The sequence below is a fragment of the Trichechus manatus genome, unplaced genomic scaffold (assembly GCF_000243295.1).
Source record: "Trichechus manatus latirostris isolate Lorelei unplaced genomic scaffold, TriManLat1.0 scaffold00012, whole genome shotgun sequence".
Taxonomy (NCBI): Eukaryota; Metazoa; Chordata; class Mammalia; order Sirenia; family Trichechidae; genus Trichechus; species Trichechus manatus.
Window position 1 is genome coordinate 27,950,281 of NW_004443948.1, and position 22,584 is coordinate 27,972,864.

Consider the following 22,584-nt stretch of genomic DNA (forward strand, 5'->3'; position numbering starts at 1 on the left):
CAGTGATTCCTTTAAGACAGAGCCAAGTTGGCCACCCGAGTCTTGCTGAGTGTCTTGCCCGCCGGACATGGCTGCGGATGACCCACTGGCTTACTCACTTGACTCATGCCCCTGCTGGGCTCCCAGACCTCAGTCCCTGTTGGTGCTGACTCAGCTGGGTTCCTGCTTTGTCGGTGTTTCCCCCACCTTTCCTGCCAGGTTTGTCTCTTCCCTTTCTTCCTACATGGAGTTTCCTGTTACTTCCACCCTTCATTGTTGCGGTTGTTAGTTGCTGTGGGGTCAGTTCTGACTGATGGCGACCTTAAGTGTAACAGAACGAAACATTGCCTGGTCCTGCGCCATCTTTACGATTGTTGGTATGTGTGAGTCCATTGTGGTGACCATTATGTCAATCCGACTTGTTTTTATTGACCCTCTACTTCAGCAAATATGATGTCTCTTCGTTAATTGCCCTAAAAAAGACTTTGCTTCAGTTTTCAGACCTGACACCAGGCAGCTGGCATCTTCATCTCTGAGGGCTGCCCTGTCTAGGGGAAGGAGGTGCTAGAGCTGGACCGGGTAAGGACCTTCCGAAATCTTTAGTGACTTACCGTAAGTAGATTCTACTTCTCTTCACTATTTATCCAGTGCCTCTGCTCTAATTTTAAGAAGTCTACTTTTCTGTTTAAAACAGTTTCTGAATTTACTAGAGAAAACTTACAGTTCTGCCATACCTGTCCAATAATCTTGTTATTTCTCAATTGTCTTCTTGGATGAAGATGGGTTGTACTCTGCTACCAACACTTGTGATGGAAAGGACCTGGGCACCTCAATAGGATGTCCTCTGCCGGCAACCAACCCCCTCCCTATCCCCAAGAGTCTACTATTTCTACTGTTTTTTCTTTCCTGAGTCATTTTCTTAACACTTTATTAGATGTATTTATGTATGTGCGTGCAGACACACATGCCCACACACATTTGCCCCTCTATTCTCTAAGAACAGAGAATTTATAATGAACAGGATTTTTTTTTTTTTTTTGGTAAATTAAAGGTAATCATTTATATGGTACATGGCTAACTAGAACATAAAAATTTAAAGATTATTTTTACTATTTACCATTTTTCCTCCCCTACTACATTTTTACAAGATTGGTTAGTTTCATTCACAAAGAAGGTATGTGTTGGTGAGATTCTTAAATTAATTAAATTGCCTTTTTGGTTATCCTTTTTATATTCGCTATTAATGTCTGGATTCAAATGCTGTCAGGAGTTTATGGAGGTTTAAAAAAGAAATACTCAGAAGGTCTGTTTCAAAAGAGAATGGGGCTGGAAGAAAAGCACCTCTGATCCCTTCCAGCTGTGCGGTCCGATCAGTGTTGCTTTGGTCCAGTCTCTTTGGTTCTCTGGGCCTTAGTTCATTTATGAACAAAACTAGCATTTTGTACTGGATGACTCTGACATTCCTTTTCAGGTCTAACATTCTCTGTCTCTGTACTGATGACTAACATTTTGAAATTTGAGGTTAGGTATTTCAAATCACATTCGAACGTGCCATTTTGAAACACATTACAATTCCTTTTGTTTAGAAATATTTTTCCTGCACCCTACTTGTAGAATTGCTTGAGAACAGAGCCCTTAAATGAAACTCAGATGGGAGAGGAGAAGGGGAAGGGAGAAATGGAATAATTCAGTGATTTCTAATAACTGCCTGATTACTTCACAGATTGTAAGCAGCTTCCCTCCAGTGGGCCCTGAATGCTGGGAAAAGAAAAGCAATAGAAGAGTTAAGCTACATATTGAGTAGAACTTCCTGGTTCTAAAGTGTTTTGAGTTTCTTGATCCTTTCCACTGCAATGACCTCATTGCCAAGGATTTCTGCACCTGAAATGATAACTGTGTGACTTTGACCTTTAATCCTCAGAATCTTTTCTTAATAATATATTTGGTAGAGTATTATACACATGCATGTACATATATGTGCGTATGTATATATGTGTGTGGAGCCCTGGCAGTGCAGTGGTTAAGAGCCACAGCTACCAACCAAAAGGTTGGCAGTTGGAACCCACCAACTACTCCTTGGAAACCCTGTGAGGCAATTCTACTCTGTCCTATAAGGTCGCTATGAGTCGGAATCAACTCGATGACAATGGATTTTTTGGTTTATGTGTGTGTGTGCACACGCACATTATATATCTCTGTTTCGCTAGCTCAGTTACTGTAAGTACAACATTCCATTATTTATTCTAGTTGGAAATAAAAAGCTTTCTGCAGAACAGAGAGTTGGCTCCTATAGACCTTTATTTTCCATATCACATTCTTCTTCCACACTTGCTTCTAATCTGGATCCAGGTATATTTTTCTTTTTGAACTTCTGACAACTGAGAACATTTGCTTTTTTCTGTGTTATCTCTTTAAACCTTATGATCCGGTTGGGAAGGCCTACCTGACACATCGAGTGATCATTAATTCCCTTAATATGCCCTTCCATGAAGCGGTCTCTCTCTTCCAGACACTTTCTATCTGTCTGGACATGTTTCTTTCAACAGCTGTCTAGAGCTTTTAAGGATTTCCTTTTTATACCTGATTTATGTCTGCCCGCTACTGTACTCTTTGTGACTGCCCACAGCGGTCTTTTCTCTTTATTCCCACGCTCCCACTTCACCCCTAGCCCTCGGCCCTCTGTCCCCAAGCTTATGTCTTGGTCTGCAGCTCAATTCACATTTTCTCGCCTCACTGACTTCTCAGTCCTTCAATCATAATTTTAACATTTTTAAATATCACATTTATAATTAATGTCATTTCCACCTAACGCTGAAGGTGGTAGTGGTGGTGTTGTTGGTTGCCATAGAGTTGATTGCGACTCATGGTGACCCCATGTGTGCAGAGCAGAACTGCTCCACAGGGTCTTCAATTCTGTGACCATTTGGAAACAGATCACCCGGCCTTCTTCCCAGGTGCCTCTGGGTGGGTTCAAACTGCCAACCTTTTGGCTAGTAGACAAGAGTTTAACCATTTGGGCATTTAACCCAGGGACTCCCCCAAAAGTGTACAATAATATTTTGGTTGTATATGTATATATTTTAGGAAGAGATATTTCTTCCATGGACTCTGGAAGAACAAACTTTTCTCCAGTATGGAAGGACTGATTATCTAAATGAGATAATGTTTTTCCAAGACACTCGCTTAGAGTTGGACATCTAAAAGCTACTCTCTTAAATAGTAGTTCCCTTTCTTCCTCATTGTGGAATTTTCATAAACCACACCTGGTGAATGGTGGAAGACTCTTTGCTCAAGAAGGTGTTCTTTCCTAAATCTCTCATATTATACTGTTGGTGTCAATTCTGCTTATTTTCCAGGCCAGTAAAGGTACAGTGTGAATTATTTAGTAATCTTTCAGCTGCATGTGATAGAAACCAAATTCAAGCTATATTAAGCAAAAAGAAGCATGGGAAGGTAATACAGGATCTCTAGGTCGAGGATCCCCACACATCTGTCAGTTTGTTGTACTGTGGTGGCTTGAGTGTTGCTGTGATGCTGGAAGCTATGCCATCGATATTTCAAATACCAGCAAGGTCACCCATGGTGGATGGGTTTCAGTGGAGCTTCTAGATTAAGATAGACTAGGAAGGAGGACCTCGATGGTCTACTTCTGAAAAAATTGGCCATGAAAACCTTATGAATAGCACCAGAAGATCGTCTAGTATAGTGCTGGAAGAAGAGCATCTCAGGTTGAAAGGCACTCAAAATATGATTGAGAAAGAGCTGCCTCCTCAAAGTAGAGTGGACCTTTATGATGTGGATGTAGTCAAGCTTTTGGGATCTTCATTTGCTGAGGTGACATGACTCAAAATGAGAAGAAACAGTGGCAAACATCCATTAATAATGGAACATGGAATGTAGGAAATATGAATCTAGGAAAATTGGAAGTCATCAGAAATGAAATGGACCACTTAGAGATTGATATCCCAGGCATTAGTGAGCTGAAATGGACTGTTTTTGGCCATTTTGAATCAGACAATCATGCGGTCTACTATGCTGGGAATGACAAAGTGAAGAGGAATCGCATTGCATTCATTGTCAAAAAGAACATTTCAAGATCTGTCCTGAAGTACAATCCTAGGATAATATCCATATGCCTACAAAGAAGATCAGTTAATACAACTATTATTCAAATTTATGCAACAAACACTAATGCAAAAGATAAGGAAACTGAAGATTTTTACCAACTTCTGCAGTCTGAAATTGATCAAACATGTAATCAAGATGCATTGATAATTACTGGTGATTGGAATGTGAAAGTTGGAAGCAAAGAAGAAGGATCAGTAGTTGGAAAATATGGCCTTTGTGATAGAAACAATGCTGGAGATTGCATGATAGAGTTTTGCAAGGCCAATGACTTCTTCACTGCAAATATCTTTTTCTCGACAGCATAAATGGCAACTATACATGTGGACTTCGCCAGATGGAATACACAGGAATCAAATTGAACATAAAGATTACAGCCTTGGAAACCATACTGGGCAGTTCTGCTCTGCCCTGTAGGGTCGGTATGAGTCGGAATTGACACAAAAGCACACAACAGCAATACAAGTAAAGCACAAATTCCTTTCTTTTGCTCCTTTCACAAATTGTTCTTCTGTTCTCCTTATAGTAAGGGCACCATAAAAAGTCAAGAGGATAAATCTTTCCAGAATTAATAAAGAATCATTTGTTAGGATGAAGACCTAAAGATCCTGATGGATAAAATGAGTTGGAGGCAAGGATTCCATTTAATAGAGAGTACAGAAGCAGAGCTGCTGTGCAAATTGTTTTCAAGGAGATGAAGACATCAACTCTCTACACGGCAATTTATAACTTCTCTTGCTGCAGGAAAATGGGGAGCAATGAGCTTTCAAGAGCTGAAAATAAAAGATCCTGGAATCTCAGCAGAGTAAGAAATAGCTTTGTTTTCCCTTCTTTTCTCTCTTCCTATTTTCCCTCTTGCTCCAGTCTTTCCTGTCTCCCTTCTTTCCTTTTCCTTCCTCCCTCCCTTCCTCCTTCCCTTCCTTCCTTTTTTCCTTCCTTCCTTTTCTCTTTCCTTCCTTCCTCCCTCCCTCTCCTACCCTCTTTTTCTTTGTTTCTTTCTACATACATTGAACACCTACTATGTGTCAGGCACTAGGTTGAATTCCAAGATGAAGAGACGACCAGGTCCTTGCACCTATGGAGTTTATGGCAATAGCTTGAAGGTGGGGGTGGGGGTGGGGTACGGGGAGCAAGGACAAGAGATCAACCTAAGAAGTGCAGATAGAACATGGTGATAAAAGCTTTGATGTAGATACACCCAGATGTAAGTACATCTAGGGTGTTATTCCCCTAGCATGCGGACAAGCCTCAGAATCAAACTGTGGGGAGAGGGGACATTTCCCCAAATTGGATTTTGAGATTAGATCTCAGTTTTAAAGAATGAACAGTAATCTACTAGCTGATAAAACATAGAAAGACATTCTAGACAGAGAAAACAGTAATGTTGATACACTGAGGATACAGCAACAAGGCATGCTTAATCCCATTGATGTTGAGTCAGTTCCAATTCATAGCCACCCTATAGGATGGAGTAGAACTGCTCCACAGAGTTTCCAAGACTAGTCTTTATGGAAGCAGATTGCCACATCTTTCTCCCACAAAGGAGTTGGTGAGTTTCAACCACTGACATTTTGGTTAGCAGCCACGTGCTTCACCATTGCACCACAAAGGCTCCTAGAGTATGCTTAAAAACAACAACAGCAAAAAATAAACCTGTTCCCACTGAGTCGATTCTGACTGACAGTGACCCTGTAGGACAGAGGAGAACTGCCCTATAGGGTTTCCAAGGAGCACCTGGTGGATTCGAACTGCCAACCTTTTGGTTAGCAGCCTAGTTCTTAACTACTACGTCACCAGGGTTTCCAGAGACTATGCTTAGGGAACTGTAAACGTCTCCACGTGTCTGGAAAAGAGATGGCAAGTGAGAGTGTTTAAAGAGATGAGGCTGAAGGTAGAAAGCAGCCAGAGTATGAAGTTTATAGATGCTAAAATAAGGAGTCTGAACTTATCCAGGGTGCTCTGGAAATTAATTTTAAAGTTATAATTAGGAAAGTAAAACAATGGATCAAATTTTCACTGTAGAAAGTAAATATTAATAAAAAGAATTTATTTGTTAAGGCTTTAACAGAGATACTCACATAGTATCTCATTTAATTCTTCTAATAACCCTCTGCGAAAAGAATTATTAAGCTTATTTATTAGGCTCATTCTAGAGGTTAGAAATCTGAAGTTTAAAGAAGTTTTCTATAGAGACACGACTATATATAGTCAGAATTCATAGACCTCTGTCTGACTCAAAGTACTGAAGTTTTAATTAACCACTATTGGAAACTCTGGAGGCATAGTGGTTAAGAGCTATGGCTGCTAACCAAAAGGTTGTAGTTCAAATCCACCAGGTACTCCTTGGAAACCCTATGGGCAGTTCTACTCTGGCCTATGGAGTTGCTATGAGATAGAGTAGAACAAAGTCAACTCTACGACAATGGTTTGGTTTTCTATAGTAGTGACTAGAATAGAGGTTGAAGGGAAAGAATGGTACTGTAGAGGCAGGGAGTTGAGTTAGTATATTATTTCACTAAATTACCTGGAATAAAGTGATGAACGTGTGAACTAAAACAATGGCAGTGGAGATTAAGGGAAGAGACAAACTAAGGAGATAGAATTTGTAGGATGGTGACTAACTGGATGTGGAAGAGAAAGAGTGTTTAGGAAGGCTCTGGGATATATGGCCATGGTAACTTGGTGGAAGGTGGGGCCATTCACAGAGATATAGGAGGATGAGTCTTGGGAGAGATAGTAGGTTCTTCTGGATGTGTTGAGTTTGAGGGACTTGTGGGACATGGACAGTTATATGCGTTGTGGTTGTTGTTAGCGGCCGTTGAATCGGCCTCTGACTCACGGCTACCCCTGTCTCAATGCAGTGGGACCATTGTGATCCATAGGGTTTTCACTGACTGATTTTTGGCAGTAGAGAGCTGGGCTTTTCTTCCTAGCAGTTGTAAATACATGACAAACCCAGCAGAGGGTTATGAGCTAAGCGACAAACACTAACACGTAAAACAGAGGGCTTACACTAGAGCCTTGGAAACATAAATATTTGCTAAGTTCGGAGGGGAAGAAAAATGCAAAAGGCCTCTGTGAGGGAACAAAAGAAGTAGGAATAAAACTAGGTCAAGTGATAACCCAGGAGCTGACGGAGCCCTGGTGGTGCAGTGGTTAAGAGCTCAGCTGCTAACCAAAAGATGGCAGTTCGAATCCACCAGCTGCTCCTCAGAAACCCTATAGGGCAGTTCTACCCTGTCCTATAGTGTTGCTATGAGTTGGAATTGACTCGACGACAATTTTTTTTTTTTTTTCAGAGGAAGAATTCCAGGTTAATGAGGTGGTCAACAATCGAAAATATCACAATAAGGACAAATAAGTGAAGGACAGAAATATATCCTTTTTATTTGATGGTATCAGGGTCATTGTTAAACTTATCAATAGAAATGAACTTGTTAAGGAAGCTAAACCCAACTGTAGCAGATGGAGAGTAGATGGAAAGTAAGGGATTGGAGCAGCCAAAGTGAAGGCTAAAGGAAGTGTGGAATGGTGGCTAGAGCAAGATGGCTGTCATGGGAAATATTTTTCAAGATAGTAGAAACTTTAGCATATTTAGGTGCAAATGATAAAGAACAATTAGGGAGGCTGAAGATACATGGTGTGATCATTAAGTTTGCGTGTCAGCTTGACTGGGCCATGATTCTCAGTGGCTTAGAATTTATGATGTAGTTTGGCAATCATATAATGATGTGATCATTTCCTTGATAAGGTATGATATAATGTGATCACCTCCATAATGAGATCTGTGAGTAGCCAATCAGTTGAAAGGGAGTTTCTCTGGGGGTGTGGCCTGCATCAAATATAAGTGGACTTTCTGGCAAGGATCTCAGGCTTTTGCTGGCTCTAGATCCTGCAGCTGGCTCCTGATCATCTGACCTCAGGTTCTTGGGACTTGAGCTAGCAGAGGTCTTGCCTGCCGATCTTGGGATTCATTATCTTTGCAGCCTGTGAGCCAGAACCCTACTGTCCTACTTGCCAATCTTGGGTTTGCCAGCCCCTGCAGCTATGTGAGTCAGGAGAAGCTGCCTTCAGCCTGATCCATATTCCAGCCTCTACAACCACATGAGCCATTTCTTTAGTATAAATCTCTCTCTAGATATATTTATACGCTTTACTGGTTTTGCTTCTCTAGAGAACCCAGCCTAAGACACATGGGGAAAGCTTGGTTCATGGGATAATTCCTCAGATTATTTGGGAGGAGGATGTACTCCAAGGAAATGATAGAAAAATTATCTTTGAATAATGATTCTGTTGGGAGATCTCAGAGATGAGTATTGGTTTGTTTCAAATGGGAATGTGAGAAGGAGAGACATTATTTATGTCCTTTTGGTTTTATTTAGGCTTACAACCTGGACAAATACTGCTACCTCTTTAAGTAGCAAATATTTTTTCCCTTCCCTTCTGTCTACTGAAGCACAGAAGTTTGCAGAATAAAAGTTCTTCTGATCTTAATTCCCCATTAGTAGATGGTTTTTTTCTCCACTGAAGTAGAGTTCTTCTTTCAGTAAGTTGGTAGTTTAACAGCTCCAGCCATAATGATGCTAGAAGAAGCTTTTGAGCTGGGTCAGGATGCCTGTTGGACATCGTGCTGTCTCCAGAGTTATCAACAATGTCAAACTGACTTTCTATTCCCATAAGCTTTGATCCTTCTTGTAGAAGCAGGCTGGATCTTCTATTCTGGTTTTAGTTCCCTTTGGCTGAAAGACTAAAAGATGTGATATTTCAGGCATTTAAATACAAGAATCAGAAAACAGCTTCTTCCTTTTTCAAGCAGAGGAGGGCATAGGCATTTATAATCATACAGAGAGACTGTGATGAACATTCTTGTCATCTTGTGTACAAATGTAAAGACTTAAAAACAAGATGGAGATTACTGGTTTTGGGCACATTTAATTGCAAGGGGGTGGTGGGGAGAGAGTGGAAATAGTAGTAAGTTGGAATAGATCAGGAAGCATTGTCAGATAGAGTTTTTTTATGCATTGAGGACATTAGAAGATGTAGAATCCCTGGTTGGCTTTGCTCTTTTGGTACTGGTATGTAGACTTTAACTTTCCCAAGGACAAATGGGGCAGTCTAAACTTTCTCGCCATCTGAGTGCCAGTGGCTTCACTCTTAGGCAGAATCAAATGGCTTAGAACCAATGGTGTTTGCTTATTCTACGAGGGGTTCATGCCAACCCTACCTAGAATCTATGGTCATTCTGGTAAGGAAGACTTAGACCAGCTGGGCACCACTGAATGTCTAAGCACTCAGCAAAACCCCTAATGCTGGCTGCTGTGGTTGCTCAGTGCAGTTAAAAAGCTGCCCCTGACTGGCCTGAAACCTGCAGGCCTGTCAATCAGTGTTTTGGGGCCGTAGCTCAACTTGCCAAAACTATATGTGAGTTAAATCGTTTGTTACATTCTAGAATTGAGGATTGTCAACCCTCATGCTTTCTCTAGAAGCCCAGAGCACTGAAGTTACAGGTTGCTTGCATTCTTGCAGCACCCTCACTAATTATTAAGAATAACAATTCAAATTTGGATTATGCCTTCTGTTTTACAATTCACTTCCAAATATGTTACCTTACTTGAACCTCACAACAGATTTGTGAGGAAGGTAATTATTATTCCTAACTGAGAGGCAGAGATAAACGAGGCTCAGAAGGCTTAGGTGATGTAACTAAAGTTATAGAATCAATAAGAGGCAAATGTGGAACTTGGTGTTCTATCTTCCATGGCTTTATTCTGCCTCTAATTGCTCCTGCTCTGGCATTAGGAATCTTTCAGTGTTTTAGTAGTCATTGAAGTCAGTAGGTTCCTGGGCTTAGGAGCTTGGGAGGTTGATGGACAACGGGCTTCTTAGCATTGCCCATCCTTGAGGTCAAACGCAATGACAGTAGCACTACAGGTAGTCTGCAGCTTATGACTGGGCTTCTGCTCCGATGACTACTCTGTGATAAGTCAGTTCTGATGTAGGTCAAGTACATCGTTTTTCTTTTTTTCGTTTTATTATTGCCTTTTATTATCAGTATCTTTATAAATCTGATCTTCATTTGTCTTTGGGAGTTGGCATGAGAATAACATCAGCAAATTAGGAGATGCAACATTGTGTGTAGTATATATTACTAACAATAAGATGTACCAAAAAAAAGAAGAAATGGACATTCAGTCATAAGTGTGATTTGTAATTCGAGTATGCCGTATGTAAGTCAGGGAGCACCTGTGAATAACTTTGCCATCCCAGGGCATCTTGAGCCTCAAAGTGATATAATTCTATCAGCTCCAAGCTGACTTGCTCCTAGGTCTCATGGAGGGTCGTATAAAGGGTCTAGCAAATGATATGTTAATGTAAGTGATAGAAGCTTAAATATTTTTACATACATTACACAGAAATGTGTAAAAGAAGGATGAAAATAAAAATAATTAGAATAATAATCAACAAACTACCAATAAAGATTTTTCTATAATTTACGTATAGAATTTGTATAGGTCAAACTCCTAAAGGAAACAAGATTTTTAAAATGAAATAATCATTTAATATATGGTCATTAAAAATAATATATTGGTTAAATAAATAATGGTACATCCGCATAATGAGACATTTCCAAAACCAAACCCATTGCCATTGAGTCCATTTTGACTCATAGCAACCCTGTAAGACAGAGTAGAACTGCCCCCATAGGGTTTCCAAAGCTGTAAATCTTCATAGGAGCATACTGCCACATTTTCCCCCTGAGGAGCAGCTGGTGGGTTCGAACCACAAAACTTTCAGTTAACAGCCAAGCACTTCTTAACCACTGTGCCACCAGGGTTCCTAGGAGACATTACAGTGCCTTTAAATTTGATGGTGTTGAAAATATCTAATGAAACAGAAACACATACACAATATAGTGTTAGGTTAAAAAGCATATACATATAGCATATACAATAATATGAGTGTTTGTGTGTGTGTGTGTGTGTGTGTGTGTGTGTATGTTAAAAAACTTGGCCTTGCACAAAGAGAAAGTCTAGCCTTTGCTCTTGGCTTCTGGATCCTTGGAAGGTTCTACCTGATAGGAGTGTCTTGTTTGCCAGGGGTCCTGGGTCATACTGAATAATCTAACAATTTAATTTAGGGCAGGGGCTAGCCATGCCAGAAAGACCAACAATGTGACTTAGGGTCAGGGCTTGGGGTCACATGGTATCAGTTGACCTGGAGGCTAAGAGTAACCACATAGGTAATCAATCAATCAATCAATCAATCATGCCTTGCAATAGAGCTCCAATAGAAACTCTGAACACTGAGGCTTGTGTGAACGTCTCTGGTTGGCAATACTCTGTGCATATTGTCATACATCAATGGATTCTGAGAGAATAATTATCTTAGCTCCACAGAGATATAGCAACAGAAGCTCCTGTTGGGTACTCTACTTAACTCTGCCCTATGTTCTTCTTCTCTTGGCTGATTTTAATCAGTATCCTTTCCCTGTAATAAACTTTAACAGTGAGTATTCTAGCTTTCACTGAGTTCTGTGAGACCTTCTAGCAAATGATTAATCCCAATGGTGATTCTGGGAACCCTCCAAACTTGTAGTTAGTGTTAAACGTTAGGGCAGTTGTGGGGACGCCTGCTAACTTTGGTTGGCCTTAACTCCCAGAATGTGTGTATGTGTGTGTGTGAGAGAGAGAGGGAGAGAGAGAGGGAGAGAGAGAAAGAGAGAGAGAGAGAGATTGGAAGGATGATAGATACAAAATCTCAACAGTGGCTACCTTTGGGTTCCGGGATGTGCTGGCTGAGTTATCTAGGAAGCAGACACTATGACAGAGTTAGGAGTGCAGTAAGGTTATTGGGAAGTAATGCTCATGAAAGAAAGGGGGAGAAAGAAGAATTAGGCAGGGGAACTAATAAACTGCAATGGAGTCTTTTTGATTTTTTGCATTCATTCAAAAAATGCTTATTGCATACTGACTACATACTAGGTACTGTTGTAAGTGTTCAAGATATATATAGTAGCGAATAAAATCAAACAAAAATTCCTGTCCTCAGGGAGCTTTGCTTCTAGTAGGGGAAGATGGGCAATAAATAAAACACGTAAGTGGAATTTATTTTCTTGTAGTTTGATTCTTCTGTATATTCCACTTTTTCAGCAATGAATAAGATTGAATTTTTAATCAGAAAAGAAATAAAAGTTATTATCATAATATATGGCAATCAGTAATCTTTACTATCAAGCAATTAATTACTCATTAAATATCCAGTTCAGATTATTACATGCAGACACCTATAATAAAGCCATTCCATCATAATAAATCAAGAAGTTATTAATACTTTTGTGAAGGTGAAAGCAATGACCGAGCAAGGCCTTGGAAGCCAAAGTAATGTTTTTTTGGGGGCAACCCCACCCAATGACTGAGCAAGGAAGTGATATAAAGGACCTAGCCTTTTCCACCCAATGTCCACTCTTCTAATGGGAAATCTTTGCTCCTGAGCTCCTCAGTGGCCTTGCAGTCAATGATCGGCAGCGTTAGTTGCTATTTGTCCACTTGATATTAGTATGAAATAGACACCAACTTTAGATATTGCTTACTTTAATTTTATCCTATATGTCTACCAGAGCATAAAAGGAATACAGATGGATCATTGAAAAGATATTAACCGCAATGCATAGAACTTGAACTTGAGCAGCATCACTTTATTATCTGTTGAAACATTGTAGTTCTTATAGTAGGCTTAAGACAGTGGTGGAGACTTCCAAGGCAAACAAGGAGGGAAGAAAGCATGGAAGTCAGGTGCCATCATCCAATCATGCTTGTAAAGAACTGTCAGATCCTCACATGAAGGGAAGCTTCTAAGAACAAGATGCAAGTGAAATCATCAGAGTGAAGCCTCTTTTAGGTTTACATTATTTATGACTTACGTACCTGGATCCTGAGCAGGTTGGTGTCAAGGGGGCTTCATTCACAAAAGATTTCCTAACTTCAATGAAAAAACCCTGGTGGCGCAGTAGTTATGAGCTATGGCTGCTAACCAAAAGGTTAGCAGTTCGAATCTACCAGATGCTCCTTGGAAACCTCATGGGGCAGTTCTACTCTGTCCTATAGGGTTGCTATGAGTTGGACTTGACTGATGACAACGAGTTTGGTTATGGTTTTTAATTTCAATGAGAAGAAGGTAGGTTAAGGGAGCCAGAAAATTACAAAGAGAATTATAGACCCAAAGGCTGAGAGAAATGCAGGGATGTTGGCTTTTCTACATCTGTCAGGAACAACCGCACTGTCGTGTTGGGAATTCATCCATGCAAAATTACTTGAGTAAAAAATTACTTTGTCTTACAAACTCACAATGTAGAGGATCAATACACTGCCAGGATATAGAAAATGCTGAATAATCATATGTATCAAACCAACACTATTCCTCTGTATGCTTCTGAGACCTGGCTTTTTGTCTAATTAAGCAACTGAAATGATTTATGGACTATCACATTGACTTTAAAAGTGGAATTTGAAGGGCAAATCTTTCTTTTCTGGAGTTTACCAGTGTAAATAGGAATATTCTGTCACCAGTGTTGCGAACCAATAAAATCTGCAGTTAACAACTCATCTGGGCTTGGACAAGGCTAAACCAATCAAAGATGAATTTGCTAAAACTTGCAAAGCCTTTAAGCTCTCATAACCTTATGAGATTTAAGAAGTTTGTTTTTCTTCATTCAAAAAATGTTTATTGCATACTGACTACGTATGAGGCATTGTTCTGTTTGCGATAGAGCAGTCAATTAAACCAAACAGAATTCCTGCCTTCAAGGAGTTTCGCTTCTAGTGGGAGAAGATAAGCAAAATAAAATGAATAAGTGAATTAGCTGGCAATTTAGACGTCTATTAGAAGACAATAAGAGCCATGGATTAGAATAAAGTAGGCATTTTATTTACCTATAGCTGTTGTAACTGAAATACAACAAGGGGTGGCTTTAAAGAACAGAAATTTATTTTCTCACAGTTTATGAGGCTAGAAGTCTGAATTCAGGATACACTCTAGGGGGAGGTCCTTCCTTGTCTATTTCAGCTTCTAATAGCTGTTAGCAATCCTTGTGTTCCTGGTCTTGTAGATACATCTGTCTACATTGTCTTCCTCTTTACCCTGTGTGTGTCAGTGTGTTTATTCTGCTTTTTCTTTTATAACTCAGAAGTGATTAGGTTTACGACCCACCCAACACTGGTATGACCTCATTAACATAACATAAGCAATCCCTCTTATTTCCAAACAGGACCATGTTTATAGGTATAGGGATTAGGATTTTAACATATTGTTTTGGGAGGACAAAACTAAGCCATAATAGTAGGGAAGATGTATAGGGAAAAGAAGGTGAGAAGGAGTGCAATTTTAAGTCATTAGAACAAGGAAGACCTCCCTGAGAAGGTGATATTTGAGCAAAGACTTGATGGAGGGGTGGGAGTTAGCAGTATGCATGTTTCAGAGGAAAAGGCAAGTACAGAGGCCCTGTGTCCATCAGAGCAGGAGGGAGCTGCCACAATCAAATTGCATATTTTGAGGAGAGTTGAAAACAAAGTGATTATTTACAGAGATGTGGACGGGTTGTAGGGAAATGACAAGGGACAATATAGTATCCAGGAGCTGAGCAGTGGGGTGCTATAATCATCACTAGGCCTGCAGTCATGAGCAGTAAGTTGTTATTGGGACTTGGAGTCAGAGACAGCTGTCTGGAGAGTCAGTCTGGCAGGAACTATGAGGGATGCAGCAGCTTGCACCAACACTGCAGGAAGGAAGCCGAGGAATAAGTCCTCTGACCTCACTCTCTTCCCTCCCTCAGACCTTCTACTGGCTTCCCATTGGCTAAATCCAACTGGAAGCCAGAAGACGAGGGAGATCATTGAGGTAGGTTGGAGAGGTCATCCTTCCAGGGCACAGAGCAGGGTGGAGAAAGGTGGAGAGTGCACATGGGGGTAGGAGGTAGGGGCAAATAGAAAACATCTTGCTCAAGCTCTGAGGCAAGGTCATGGCTGGCATGAAGATGAATAACAAGGACATCACTGTGATTACGGAGGAGTGATTGAGGAGTACACGGAGATGAGATCAGAGAAGTAGCAGGAGCCTAGAATTTGATGGGCATTGGCAGGCTTTGTAAAGTCCTTGAGTTTTACTGTGTGTGAAACAGGGAGCTGCTGGAGAACTCTATGTGGAAGGGGGATGTGATGTGAGCTGGCTTATATTTATAAATTGACTTATAGCTGAATACTGAGTTAAGAATAGACTGGAGAAGGGCAAGGGTGGAACCAAGGAGACCAGTTAGGTGTTATTGCCTGATTCAGGCAGTAGAGATGGTGGTTTGAGCAAGTGGTAGCAGTGGAGGTTGCAAAAAGGAAATGGTGTTCAACTTTTTTTTTTTTAAATAAAATTTTATTGTGTTTTCGGTGAAGGTTTACACAGCAGTTAAGGTTCTCATTCAACAATTTCTATGCAAACTGTTCAGTGATGTTGGTTACATTCTTTACAATGCGTGAACATTCTCAGTATTTCCATTCTATTTATTCTATGAATCTAGTTTCGCTGCCCCCTTACATTCTCATCATCTTTGTTTTAAAGTGATTGTTGACCATCTGGTCTCATCTAGATGCTTTTTTAAGGGAGCACACTACTCACAGATGATATCCTTTATTTTGTGTATGTTTAACTTTTTGAGGAACAGCCAAACTGTTTTCCACATTGGCTGTACCATTTTATAATCCCGCCAGCAATGGATGAGGGTTCAAATTTTCCACATTCTCTCCAACATCCATGGTTTTCTGGGTTTTTTTTTGTTGTTGTTGTTCTTTTATCATAACCATCTTTAAAAAACCCAAAATATCCATTGCCATCAAGTCGATTCGGACTCATAGTGACCCACTAGGACAGAGTAGAACTGCCCATAGGGTTTCCAAGGATTGGCTGGTGGATTTGAACTGCCGACATTTTGGTTAGCAGCCAAGCTCTTAATAGCCATCTTAGTGGGAGAGAAGTTGTATTTCATTATGTGTGTGTGCATTTTTAAATAATAATGTTCTATGTGAAAGTTTACACAGCAACTTGGGTTCCCAATGAGCAATTTTTATACAAATTTTTCTGTGACATTGGTTACATTTTTTACAATGTGTCAGCATTCTCATTATTTCCATTCTGTTGGTTCTGTTTCCATTATCTCATTGTGGTTTTGATTTGCATTTCTCTAATGACTGATGATGTTGAGCATCTTTTCATGTGCTTGTCCCGAAGAATTAAAAGCAAGAATGCGAACAGATATTTGTACACCAATGTTCATTGTAGCACTACTCACAATAGCCAAAAGGTGAAAACACCCTAAATGCCCATCAGCAGATTAATGAGTAAACAAAATGCCATACTTATATACAATGGAATATTACTCAGCCATAAGAAGAAATGAAGTCCTAATACATAGTACAACATGGATGAACCTTGAAAACATTATGCTGAGTGAAATAAGTCAGTCACAAAAGGACAAACATTGTATGATTCTAATTACGTAAACTATCTAGAATAAGTAAATGTATGGAGATTAAAATGTATTAATGGTTACCAGGAGTGGGAGGGAGGTGAAAGAGGGAGTCATTGCTTAGGGGACACTCAGCTTTTGTTAACGGTGATGGAAAAATTTGGAAATGGATAGTAGTGATGGCTACACAACATGATGAACGTAATCTTGCCACTGAATTGCACAGTTTAAAGTGTTGAAATAGCAAATGTTTTGTAATCTCTCTCTCTATATATATACATACATACGACAATAAAAAAAATGAAAAAAAGAAATAGTGGGATACTGGTTACATTTTAATAGTACAGCCAACAGGGTTTGCTGACAGATTGAATGTGGGTGTGAGACAGAGGGGAGACAAAGAGTAAAAGGTGACTCCAAGGTAGAAGGACAGAGTTACCATTGATTGACATGGGGAAGATTTTGAGCAAAAAAATTTTTTTGGGGGGGGGGAAAGTTCAGCAATCAGTCTTGGACATGTCTAATTTGAGGTGTCTGTTAGGACATGGTGAATAGACAGCTGGTTTTATGAGTCTTGAGTTTTGGAGGAAGGACTTGCCAGGATAGAGACATTTGATATATGGTGGCATATTGTTGTTACTCTTCTTAGTTGCCGTTAAGAAGGCTCCTACTTATGGTGAACTTTGTTGCCTGATCCTGCACCACCTTTATGATCACTGATATTGTTGGTGTGGAGATGGTAGTCACAGTCATCAGACAAGATGAAATCACTTAGGGAGCGAATGTGAAGAGAAGAGAGAGGAGGCCCAAGGACTGGGGCCTGGAGCACTCCAACACTAAGGAGAAATCAGCAAAGAAGCCTAAGAAGGAGCTGCCAGTGTAGTAGGGAGCAAAAAATTAAAAAGAGTAGAAGGTGGTGTCCTAGAAACAAAGTGAAGAAATGATTAACAGTGTCAACTGCTGCTGATAGGTCAAGTAGAGTGAGGTTTGAAATCTAACCATTGGATTTTGTAGCATGGAGGTAATTAGTGACCTTGGCAACTCCTTTGGAAGTAGTGATGCAAAAGCTGATTGGAATGGGTTTAATGAGAAGGAGAATGAAAAGATATGAGTTGGAAACAATTAGCATAGATTTCTCTTAAGAGTATTTTGTTCTAAAAGTGAGCAAAGAAATAGTGTAGTAATTGGAAAGAGGAGTGAGGTCAAGAGAGTTTTTTCTTCTGAATAAGAGATAGAACAGAACATTTTAGAAAAGTGAGAACAATACAATAGAGAAGTAAAAATGATGATATGAGAGAGAGAGAGAAAGAGAGAAGAGAATTGCTGGACCAATGTCTTTGAGGATGCAGGTGGGAGGAGGCAGGTGAGAGAAGGGAAGGAGGCAGAGGATTTGTCCTTAGATAGGAGTATAGACAGTTCATCCACAGAAGTTCTCAAACTTGGCTGCATATTAGAATCATTTGGGTAGCTTTTAAAACTCCTGATGCCCAGGTCTTACTTCCTAAAAATTAAAACAGATTATCTTGGAAAGGACCCAGCATAATTTGGAAAAAAAAAAAAAAAGAAAAGAGTTTCCCAGATGGCTCTCAAGCTTTAGTATGTATCAGAATCACTTGGAGAACTTGTGAAAACACAGATTGCTGGGCTCCACCCCCAGAATTTCTGACTCAGCAGGTCTGGGTAGACTTGAAAATCTGAATTCCTAATATCCTAGGTAATGCTGATGCTGCCGCACTAGGGAGACACTCTGGGGATCACTAACGTGTAGTATTAGGAGAAAACTCACAGTGTATGGGTGTCAATGGTGGTAGATGGGTCAATGTAGTGATGGTGGGAACTTGAAGAAGTTATCTTCTGTTTGTTTAAGCATGTCCTGTGAAGTTAGAGAAAAAGGCATCATTTGGGAGTGAGAACGCATAGGAAGATATTAAGGACTTGAGGAGAAGGTATCCTATTATCATCTGGTCAATGGTAGTGTGAATGAAGGAGTCCCTGAGTGGCACAGATGGTTAAGAGCTCAACAAGCGATAGGTTGGAGGTTCTAACTCGCTCAGAGGCACCTTGGAAGACAGACCTAGAGACCTGCTTCTGAAAGGTCACAGCCTTGCAAACTCTATGGGGAAGTTCTATTCTGCACACGTAGGGTTGCCATCAATCTGAATCACCTCAACAACCACCACCAACAACAACATGGTGGGAAAGGAAGACAAGAGGTAGGTGAGTGACAGTGGACAGGAAGCAAGGTTAAAGGAGTGAAGGTTTCGTTGGAGCAGAGGATTTTGGAGATTAGAAAGGAGAAATTAAGATTAAAGAAGGGCTGCATTGACTTACAATGACAAAGTCTGGGTTAAGACCATAGGAGTTTGTGATTAAGGAAGTGATGTGATCAAGATTATGAAAGAAAGGAATTTAACAAGTTGAGAGTCCAGATTGTAGGAAAGGTCATTTATGTGTGGATATTGAAATCACCAAGATTAAATTTAGAAGCAGTTTTGGAGAGAGAATAACAGTTAAGTTGAAAGATATGGTTGTGAAGAAACAAGGAGAGTCAAACCTCGGGTTTTTAGGGAAGAGAGAGGGATAATGGTCTAGAAGTGGCAGTGAGAAGCAAGGAGGACACTTCCCCTGCTCCCAGCCTGGGTTATGGGGAGTGTGGGAGAAAACACAACATCTCTTGAGAGGGCTCAGGGGAAGAGTGCACTCAAGGACATTTAGGTTTCCATTAAGACTAAGCAGGTCAATAAAGCCCAAGAGGAAAGTCTGAGGTGGTTGGGTGTGTTGGTGATGTCTGACCTGAGTTTCAGAGGCTATACTGGAAAGGTTTCAACAGCTGGGGAGAAGTCAGGGGTTGGGACAGAACCGAGATATGGAGAGTTGTAGGGGATTAGAAAGCAAGAGATGAGGAATCACCTGAGAGTTGTAGCTTCTTATAGTGACTGACATAAATAGTGGGAAGGGTCATAATTAGATGAATCCTGGTGGCTTCATGGCAGAGAGTAGGGTTGAGTCTGTGAGTGTTGGAGGCGGTGAATGAGGTGTGGAGGCCAGGGGGAGGTGGTCTTATTCTGAGGCGGTCTTATTCTAAGTCTCTCTCTGTCTCATAAACATGGAATCTTGGGTGAGTGGAGAAAACCAAAACCAAACTCGTTGCCATCAAGTCGATTCTGGCTCATACAACCCTATAGGACAGAGTAAAACTGTGCTATTGGGTTTCCAAAGCTATAAATCTTGAGGGAAGCAGACTGTCACATCTTTCTCCCTTGGAGCGGCTGGTGGGTTCAAACTGCAGACTTTTTAGTTAGCAGCTGAGCACTTAACCACTGGGCCACCAGGGCTCCTTGTGTATGGAGAGGGAAGGTCTAATTTGGAGTGCATAGCCAAAAATATTTTAATTATAGGAAACAGCATTATAAATGTTGCTAGACTCAGAAAAAAGTTCAAAACAATTTCATGGAGAATGGATACAAAGTGTTGGAGAGGGTTAACTCCTTATTTCTCCTATGTAAAATATAAACAATGAAATAAAATTGTAGAGGAATTCCCATAGCCTGCTTACCTCTTAATTGATTTTGGTTTAATTTTTCTAGCTTTTACCATTTTTTAAAAAATGTGTTTCTTATCCCAATTGCTCATGTAGTTGCTTTAGTTTTGTATTATCCTTTGTGAATCTGGTGATTGAGATTTCTTGTCAGAACCCTGGTCTATAGGTCATGTTGGATCTTTTGTTTTGGTATTCCTTTAAACTTTTAGTTTCTCTGGATTTGGCAAGGCGAAATGCAGTCTGACTGGTACTTATTGAGTGTTTTTGGTGTGCACAGTAATTGGTTATGTCCTCTGGGAGATGCAAAAGAACTCTAAGATGCTTGGTAGCTTAAATGAAACGAAATGTTGCTTTGCATTTCTCAGCATTTTCTCCTGCTGAACATTTCCAGATAGTACCAAAAGTGCATCCTGAGCATGAATTCATTTTATTACAGCCATTATTAAAATTCAAATTTATAATTTAAGAAAAGGCCTGCATATTTAGAAACCCCACCTATGAACATTAAGCTGGTTGTAGGGAAGAATCTATTTTACAGTTGTGACTAGAGATCTAGACTATCTCAACGGCCTTTACTGTTCCATATCTCTGTTCTTTATAGCAAAAGCCCTGGAACATGTTTTTACTACTAGTTAGCTATATAATCATTACCTCCCACCCTCTCATACCTACTGTATCCAGACCTTGTCCCTATCCTACATGGAGATCATCTGTGCTCTCTGTGTTACCAGATTTTAGTCCCAATCTTGATCTCCATGTGATCAATTCTTAGCCCTCATCTTGAGCTTGCACCACACTTGACCCAGTTGATTTTTTCATATTGAAATAATGTCTTCCGCTGTCACATTCTCCAGGTTTACCTCTGACTCCATTGGCCATTCCATATCAGCCACATTTCCTGTTCCTTTTCCCCTTTCAAATCTGCCAAATGTTGTAAAGTCCCAGGGCCCAGTCTTCGGCTCTTCCTTTCCTCTTATTATGGACACTCATTCCTTAAGTGATCTTATCCCACCCCATGGCTTTACCAATTATCAGTAGGATGATGTGTCTCAAGTGTGTATATCCACCTCTAAGCTTTCTCTGAACTCCAGACTCATATCTTCAACTATTTGACATCTCTATTGAAATGCCTAGTATGGGTCTCTTAAACTTACCATGCCCCAAACTAAACATTCATTTATTCCTCTCTCCAGTCTTCCCCGTTTCAGTAGATGATAGCCCCAATTACCTGGCTACTCAGCCCCAAATCTTGATGATTATTTCTCTTATGCCCAAGATACATTAGCTAATCCTCTGGCTGTGCCTGAGATACGTTCAAAATCCAACCACACCTAAGCACTTTGTCAAATCACTCTTGTCTAATCACTCTCGTCAAAGCCTTCGCTTGGACCACCACCCAAAGCTTTATAACTCATCTTCTAGCTTCTGTTCTTGTTCCGCCAGAGCTCATAGAGCAAACAAAGTGATTCTTTTAGAAATTGCAATTAGATTTTGTCACTTCGTATTTCAGAACCCTTTAAAAGACTTGCCATTACATTTACTACAAAATACAAAGACAAGGCCTTACATTTTCAGTTTATTGCCTCTTACTTTCCCCCTTTCCCATGCACTCTGGCCATGAGTCTTCTTGCTGTACCTTGAAACTACTAAATACAAATGGACCTTTGCCCTTCTAGTTCCTTTAGCCGCAATCTTTTTCCCAAGATACGCATATAGCTTACTTGTTCTAAAACTTCATATAAATAGGATTAGATAGTATGTTCTCTTTTGTGTCTGGCTTCTTTGACTCAGCATAATGTTTTTGTGATTTATCCACGTGGCTGAGTATGTCAGTAGTTCATTTCTTTTTATTTCCAAGTAATATTCTCTACTCTCAATTGACCATGTATCTGTGGGCCTATTTCTATGGTCTTTATTCTGTTCCTCAATTAATTTTTGAACACAATTTTATATGTTCTATTACTCTAAGAGAAACATGAGAATAAACAGATCTTATGCTATCCAAATAAACTATTACTGAAATCCAACTCCAGTCCTAAAAGAAGTGAAATGGTTTGCCCCAGTAAGCCAATCACTGACAACAAATTAACATTATCAACACATACCTTTGAACAGATACTGTCATGGATTGAATGGTGTCCCCAAAAATATGGGTCAACTTGGGTAGGCCATGATTCCCAGTATTGTGTGGTTGTCCTCCATTTTGTGACCTGATGTTCTATGTGTTGCAGATCCTACTCTCTGTCTGTGGTTAACGAGGCAAGATTGTTGTCGTTGTTAGGTGCTATCCAGTTGGTTCTGACTCATAGCAACCCTATGTATAACAGAATGAAACACTGCCTGGTCCTGGGTCATCCTCACAATCATTGTTATGCGTAAGCCCTATGTTGCAGCCACTGTGTCAATCCATCTCCTTGAGTGTTTTCCGCTTTTT

At 40.2% G+C, this 22,584-nt stretch overlaps 1 long non-coding RNA gene across 1 annotated transcript in view; it reads left to right on the forward strand.

Annotated features, from left to right (window-relative positions):
* Positions 1-505: 505 nt before the first annotated feature.
* The window catches only part of LOC111819578 (uncharacterized), a 31,312-nt gene continuing 9,233 nt past the window's right edge, over positions 506-22,584 (forward strand). Inside the window, exon 1 of the long non-coding RNA XR_002823169.1 lies at positions 506-591. This is a non-coding gene — a long non-coding RNA (uncharacterized LOC111819578). The remainder of the gene's footprint in view (positions 592-22,584) is intronic.